Source organism: Gadus chalcogrammus, chromosome 12 (assembly GCF_026213295.1).
Source record: "Gadus chalcogrammus isolate NIFS_2021 chromosome 12, NIFS_Gcha_1.0, whole genome shotgun sequence".
Lineage (NCBI taxonomy): Eukaryota > Metazoa > Chordata > Actinopteri > Gadiformes > Gadidae > Gadus > Gadus chalcogrammus.
The window spans coordinates 10,850,508-10,856,052 of NC_079423.1; the positions used below are offsets into that span (position 1 = coordinate 10,850,508).

General features: G+C 44.6%; 9 non-coding genes across 9 annotated transcripts; all 9 read left to right on the forward strand.

The window, feature by feature from the left end:
• The first annotated feature begins 78 nt into the window (after nt 1-78).
• LOC130394071 (5S ribosomal RNA) lies at nt 79-197 on the forward strand. Its single transcript, XR_008897266.1, has one exon. It is a non-coding gene; the product is annotated as a 5S ribosomal RNA (ribosomal RNA).
• A 518-nt stretch (nt 198-715) lies between these two features.
• LOC130399769 (5S ribosomal RNA) lies at nt 716-834 on the forward strand. Its single transcript, XR_008902269.1, has one exon. It is a non-coding gene; the product is annotated as a 5S ribosomal RNA (ribosomal RNA).
• A 529-nt stretch (nt 835-1,363) lies between these two features.
• On the forward strand, nt 1,364-1,482 carry LOC130399770 (5S ribosomal RNA). The gene has a single exon (XR_008902270.1). It is a non-coding gene; the product is annotated as a 5S ribosomal RNA (ribosomal RNA).
• Nucleotides 1,483-2,011: 529 nt separating this feature from the next.
• LOC130401076 (5S ribosomal RNA) lies at nt 2,012-2,130 on the forward strand. Its single transcript, XR_008903537.1, has one exon. It is a non-coding gene; the product is annotated as a 5S ribosomal RNA (ribosomal RNA).
• A 519-nt stretch (nt 2,131-2,649) lies between these two features.
• LOC130400330 (5S ribosomal RNA) lies at nt 2,650-2,768 on the forward strand. Its single transcript, XR_008902808.1, has one exon. It is a non-coding gene; the product is annotated as a 5S ribosomal RNA (ribosomal RNA).
• Nucleotides 2,769-3,287: 519 nt separating this feature from the next.
• On the forward strand, nt 3,288-3,405 carry LOC130394658 (5S ribosomal RNA). The gene has a single exon (XR_008897795.1). It is a non-coding gene; the product is annotated as a 5S ribosomal RNA (ribosomal RNA).
• Nucleotides 3,406-3,934: 529 nt separating this feature from the next.
• On the forward strand, nt 3,935-4,053 carry LOC130400331 (5S ribosomal RNA). Its single transcript, XR_008902809.1, has one exon. It is a non-coding gene; the product is annotated as a 5S ribosomal RNA (ribosomal RNA).
• Nucleotides 4,054-4,582: 529 nt separating this feature from the next.
• On the forward strand, nt 4,583-4,701 carry LOC130399601 (5S ribosomal RNA). The gene has a single exon (XR_008902107.1). It is a non-coding gene; the product is annotated as a 5S ribosomal RNA (ribosomal RNA).
• A 529-nt stretch (nt 4,702-5,230) lies between these two features.
• LOC130399941 (5S ribosomal RNA) lies at nt 5,231-5,349 on the forward strand. The gene has a single exon (XR_008902433.1). It is a non-coding gene; the product is annotated as a 5S ribosomal RNA (ribosomal RNA).
• The last annotated feature ends 196 nt before the right edge of the window (nt 5,350-5,545 follow it).

The window sequence follows — 5,545 nt, forward strand, 5'->3', positions numbered from 1 at the left end:
GTGTAACGTCGAGCCTCAGCAGCTTTCTCACTCCTTATGTGCTACTGTATAAAACCTGGTTTTGCGCCTGCACTAATTGCTTACGGCCATACCACCCTGAACACGCCCGATCTCGCCTGATCTCGGAAGCTAAGCAAGGTCGGGCCTGGTTAGTACTTGGATGGGAGACCGCCTGGGAATACCAGGTGCTGTAAGCTTTTCTTTTTCAACTCGAGCTCATTGACTCCGTGGTGTACCGTGACCTGATGTTTACTGCCAACCGCTTTGGAGGATTTAAGCAACATACAAAAACTGACAACGTCTCTCAAAACTGTTTTTGTGAAACATGAGGACAGTATAGTGATACTGCCAGCAGGGAGCACCAGAGAGCTGAACCGACAGTTGTACATTTCTTAAACTTTCACCAACACAAACATGCACGCTCACTTCAGATCATGGGAGGACGTTAAAAAATCACCACCCATTCTCTGACACTTTAACCGTTAACCTTGGTTCAAACATTTAACATCACACGCACACGCAGTGTATTTCAGATAATTAATGAATTCAGATGTCACAATGATCGTTTACATGGATAAGGAGTCCTACTGAATCAATTACTGCCGTTTATATCTAACTAATGATTGTTTTTGTAAAAGTGTAACGTCGAGCCTCAGCCGCTTTCTCACTCCTTATGTGCTACTGTATAAAACCTGGTTTTGCGCCTCCACTAATTGCTTACGGCCATACCACCCTGAACACGCCCGATCTCGTCTGAACTCGGGAGCTAAGCAGGGTCGGGCCTGGTTAGTACTTGGATGGGAGACCGCCTGGGAATACCAGGTGCTGTAAGCTTTTTCTTTTTCAACTCGAGTTCATTGACTCCGTGGCCTACCGTGGCGTACCGTCACCTGATGTTTACTGCCAACCGCTTTGGAGGATTTAAGCAACATACAAAAACTGACAACGTCTCTCAAAACTATTTTTGTGAAACATGAGGACAGTATAGTGATACTGCCAGCAGGGAGCACCAGAGAGCTGAACCGACAGTTGTACATTTCTTAAACTTTCACCAACACAAACATGCACGCTCACTTCAGATCATGGGAGGACGTTAAAAAATCACCACCCATTCTCTGACACTTTAACCGTTAACCTTGGTTCAAACATTTAACATCACACGCACACGCAGTGTATTTCAGATAATTAATGAATTCAGATGTCACAATGATCGTTTACATGGATAAGGAGTCCTACTGAATCAATTACTGCCGTTTATATCTAACTAATGATTGTTTTTGTAAAAGTGTAACGTCGAGCCTCAGCCGCTTTCTCACTCCTTATGTGCTACTGTATAAAACCTGGTTTTGCGCCTCCACTAATTGCTTACGGCCATACCACCCTGAACACGCCCGATCTCGTCTGAACTCGGGAGCTAAGCAGGGTCGGGCCTGGTTAGTACTTGGATGGGAGACCGCCTGGGAATACCAGGTGCTGTAAGCTTTTTCTTTTTCAACTCGAGTTCATTGACTCCGTGGCCTACCGTGGCGTACCGTCACCTGATGTTTACTGCCAACGGCTTTGGAGGATTTAAGCAACATACAAAAACTGACAACGTCTCTCAAAACTATTTTTGTGAAACATGAGGACAGTATAGTGATACTGCCAGCAGGGAGCACCAGAGAGCTGAACCGACAGTTGTACATTTCTTAAACTTTCACCAACACAAACACGCACGCTCACTTCAGATCATGGGAGGACGTCAAAAAATCACCACCCATTCTCTGACACTTTAACCGTTAACCTTGGTTCAAACATTTAACATCACACGCACACGCAGTGTATTTCAGATAATTAATGAATTCAGATGTCACAATGATCGTTTACATGGATAAGGAGTCCTACTGAATCAATTACTGCCGTTTATATCTAACTAATGATTGTTTTTGTAAGAGTGTAACGTCGAGCCTCAGCAGCTTTCTCACTCCTTATGTGCTACTGTATAAAACCTGGTTTTGCACCTGCACTAATTGCTTACGGCCATACCACCCTGAACACGCCTGATCTCGCCTGATCTCGGAAGCTAAGCAGGGTCGGGCCTGGTTAGTACTTGGATGGGAGACCGCCTGGGAATACCAGGTGCTGTAAGCTTTTTCTTTTTCAACTCGAGCTCATTGACTCCGTGGTGTACCGTGAGCTGATGTTTACTGCCAACCGCTTTGGAGGATTTAAGCAACATACAAAAACTGACAACGTCTCTCAAAACTGTTTTTGTGAAACATGAGGACAGTATAGTGATACTGCCAGCAGGGACCACCAGAGAGCTGAACCGACAGTTGTACATTTCTTAAACTTTCACCAACACAAACATGCACGCTCACTTCAGATCATGGGAGGACGTCAAAAAATCACCACCCATTCTCTGACACTTTAACCGTTAACCTTGGTTCAAACATTTAACATCACACGCACACGCAGTGTATTTCAGATAATTAATGAATTCAGATGTCACAATGATCGTTTACATGGATAAGGAGTCCTACTGAATCAAATACTGCCGTTTATATCTAACTAATGATTGTTTTTGTAAAAGTGTAACGTCGAGCCTCAGCCGCTTTCTCACTCCTTATGTGCTACTGTATAAAACCTGGTTTTGCGCCTGCACTAATTGCTTACGGCCATACCACCCTGAACACGCCCGATCTCGCCTGATCTCGGAAGCTAAGCAGGGTCGGGCCTGGTTAGTACTTGGATGGGAGACCGCCTGGGAATACCAGGTGCTGTAAGCTTTTTCTTTTTCAACTCGAGCTCATTGACTCCGTGGTGTACCGTGACCTGATGTTTACTGCCAACCGCTTTGGAGGATTTAAGCAACATACAAAAACTGACAACGTCTCTCAAAACTGTTTTTGTGAAACATGAGGACAGTATAGTGATACTGCCAGCAGGGAGCACCAGAGAGCTGAACCGACAGTTGTACATTTCTTAAACTTTCACCAACACAAACATGCACGCTCACTTCAGATCATGGGAGGACGTCAAAAAATCACCACCCATTCTCTGACACTTTAACCGTTAACCTTGGTTCAAACATTTAACATCACACGCACACGCAGTGTATTTCAGATAATTAATGAATTCAGATGTCACAATGATCGTTTACATGGATAAGGAGTCCTACTGAATCAATTACTGCCGTTTATATCTAACTAATGATTGTTTTTGTAAAAGTGTAACGTCGATCCTCAGCCGCTTTCTCACTCCTTATGTGCTACTGTATAAAACCTGGTTTTGCGCCTCCACTAATTGCTTACGGCCATACCACCCTGAACACGCCCGATCTCGTCTGAACTCGGAGCTAAGCAGGGTCGGGCCTGGTTAGTACTTGGATGGGAGACCGCCTGGGAATACCAGGTACTGTAAGCTTTTTCTTTTTCAACTCGAGTTCATTGACTCCGTGGCCTACCGTGGCTTACCGTGACCTGATGTTTACTGCCAACGGCTTTTGAGGATTTAAGCAACATACAAAAACTGACAACGTCTCTCAAAACTATTTTTGTGAAACATGAGGACAGTATAGTGATACTGCCAGCAGGGAGCACCAGAGAGCTGAACCGACAGTTGTACATTTCTTAAACTTTCACCAACACAAACATGCACGCTCACTTCAGATCATGGGAGGACGTCAAAAAATCACCACCCATTCTCTGACACTTTAACCGTTAACCTTGGTTCAAACATTTAACATCACACGCACACGCAGTGTATTTCAGATAATTAATGAATTCAGATGTCACAATGATCGTTTACATGGATAAGGAGTCCTACTGAATCAAATACTGCCGTTTATATCTAACTAATGATTGTTTTTGTAAAAGTGTAACGTCGATCCTCAGCCGCTTTCTCACTCCTTATGTGCTACTGTATAAAACCTGGTTTTGCGCCTGCACTAATTGCTTACGGCCATACCACCCTGAACACGCCCGATCTCGCCTGATCTCGGAAGCTAAGCAGGGTCGGGCCTGGTTAGTACTTGGATGGGAGACCGCCTGGGAATACCAGGTGCTGTAAGCTTTTTCTTTTTCAACTCGAGCTCATTGCCTCCGTGGCCTACCGTGGCGTACCGTGACCTGATGTTTACTGCCAACCGCTTTGGAGGATTTAAGCAACATACAAAAACTGACAACGTCTCTCAAAACTATTTTTGTGAAACATGAGGACAGTATAGTGATACTGCCAGCAGGGAGCACCAGAGAGCTGAACCGACAGTTGTACATTTCTTAAACTTTCACCAACACAAACACGCACGCTCACTTCAGATCATGGGAGGACGTCAAAAAATCACCACCCATTCTCTGACACTTTAACCGTTAACCTTGGTTCAAACATTTAACATCACACGCACACGCAGTGTATTTCAGATAATTAATGAATTCAGATGTCACAATGATCGTTTACATGGATAAGGAGTCCTACTGAATCAATTACTGCCGTTTATATCTAACTAATGATTGTTTTTGTAAAAGTGTAACGTCGAGCCTCAGCAGCTTTCTCACTCCTTATGTGCTACTGTATAAAACCTGGTTTTGCGCCTGCACTAATTGCTTACGGCCATACCACCCTGAACACGCCCGATCTCGTCTGATCTCGGAAGCTAAGCAGGGTCGGGCCTGGTTAGTACTTGGATGGGAGACCGCCTGGGAATACCAGGTGCTGTAAGCATTTTCTTTTTCAACTCGAGCTCATGGCCTCCGTGGCCTACCGTGGCGTACCGTGACCTGATGTTCACTGCCAACCGCTTTGGAGGATTTAAGCAACATACAAAAACTGACAACGTCTCTCAAAACTATTTTTGTGAAACATGAGGACAGTATAGTGATACTGCCAGCAGGGAGCACCAGAGAGCTGAACCGACAGTTGTACATTTCTTAAACTTTCACCAACACAAACACGCACGCTCACTTCAGATCATGGGAGGACGTCAAAAAATCACCACCCATTCTCTGACACTTTAACCGTTAACCTTGGTTCAAACATTTAACATCACACGCACACGCAGTGTATTTCAGATAATTAATGAATTCAGATGTCACAATGATCGTTTACATGGATAAGGAGTCCTACTGAATCAATTACTGCCGTTTATATCTAACTAATGATTGTTTTTGTAAAAGTGTAACGTCGAGCCTCAGCAGCTTTCTCACTCCTTATGTGCTACTGTATAAAACCTGGTTTTGCGCCTGCACTAATTGCTTACGGCCATACCACCCTGAACACGCCCGATCTCGTCTGATCTCGGAAGCTAAGCAGGGTCGGGCCTGGTTAGTACTTGGATGGGAGTCCGCCTGGGAATACCAGGTGCTGTAAGCTTTTTCTTTTTCAACTCGAGCTCATTGACTCCGTGGCGTACCGTGACCTGATGTTTACTGCCAACCGCTTTGGAGGATTTAAGCAACATACAAAAACTGACAACGTCTCTCAAAACTGTTTTTGTGAAACATGAGGACAGTATAGTGATACTGCCAGCAGGGAGCACCAGAGAGCTGAACCGACAGTTGTACATTTC